Source organism: Calidris pugnax, unplaced genomic scaffold (assembly GCF_001431845.1).
Source record: "Calidris pugnax isolate Ruff unplaced genomic scaffold, ASM143184v1 scaffold257, whole genome shotgun sequence".
Classification (NCBI taxonomy): Eukaryota; Metazoa; Chordata; class Aves; order Charadriiformes; family Scolopacidae; genus Calidris; species Calidris pugnax.
The window spans coordinates 190,839-192,289 of NW_015091033.1; positions in this window are offsets into that span (position 1 = coordinate 190,839).

The following is a 1,451-nucleotide window of genomic DNA, read 5'->3' on the forward strand; positions in this document are numbered from 1 at the left end:
TAAACAGTTTATTTCGGCCACAGCAGAGTAGCTATCTTTTTTTTAATTTTTTTTTTTTGTTGTTATCTGATTTCATGCATCAAGGCAAAGGGAGATTTCCTGTAGGAATCGTAGGATATTTTTATCCTCCAAACAGAGCACTTTGTATCGTGCAGAGCACACCTGGACCTCGCAGAGGCTGGTGTTCCTCCAGAGCATCAACCCCTGGTCTTTGTCCCAACCCAAACCTCCAATTTTTGCACTTCCAACAATCAGCTACGTACAAAAAAAAAAGTCCTACAGTCCTGAAAAAACGCCTGTTCTCTAGATTTAGTAAAATCTCCATGGTTCTGCCATTCTGCTTTAAATTTACACTTTTGCCCAGGGCTGCTGAAGTGTTCTTTTCAGCATCCCGAGCCCAAATCCCCGTGACTATTGTTGACTGCCTTTGCTTTTCTCTGCAGCTAGAACTTCCCTCCCCACAATCCAGCCGTAACCCTGCCCCAAGATCATCTTGTTCCCCTTTTACCATAACAAGGTACCTGCTTCCTCACACTTTTGGAGATGAAATTACTAAATTCCCTTCAAAGCCATCCCATTCACAACCCATTTTCTCCCTCTGACTCATCCCTAAAGAATAAAGCTTTTGCAAAGGTTTGTTCTTGTCCAGCGAGTCCTTTTGAGTTGCCATCCACACAGCTCAGACACTGGTCAATCTTCTCTCACCGTTTCCAAAACAGGTTCTCACTCCTGCTTAAAAGATTTTTTGCTGGCTATCCCAGATTTTCCATCATCTGAAGCAGGGGTTTAAGTCACTTGGCAGAGCCCTCCTGCTGTACAGGTTCACCTAAGCTCCTGCTGCTGAGAAATAACATTTAAATATACCTCTCTCCCCCCCAGCCACGCTTTCACCAACGTTGAGGTGCCACCTCACGAGGTGTTAGACCCTCCCTTCAAACACAGATGGCAAAAGGACTCGGAGAAAAGGGGCTGCTGAAGAGCAACCCCAGCACCAACCACTTTCTCCCAGTAGGAGAACTGGGAGAGGATACTCTTTGTAAAGTATCTCTCCCTCCTTGCCAGGGAGAGGTGGATGGAGAAGACCAGTCCAGATGCTGCTCTCCTGGGGCACTGGTGAACATCTAGTCCTCAAGGACTAGATGGCCTCTCGCCTCATGTCACCATCCAGAGAGAGCCACCACACTGCTGCCACGTGCCAGCAAAGAGGACCTCCTGCCCCTAACCCCCCCAAAAAACCAAGAACCCCTTCCCTTAGACCCCCAATAACGAGCAGCCCTCCTTCTAGACCTCCAATAATGAGAAATCTTCCCTCCAGACCCCCAATAATGAGCAAGCCCCCTCCAGATCCCTCAATAACGAGCACCTCCTCCCTCCAAACCCCCAATAACGAGCACCCCCTCCCTCCAGACCCCCAATAACGACCATCCCTCCCTCCAGATTCCTCAATAATG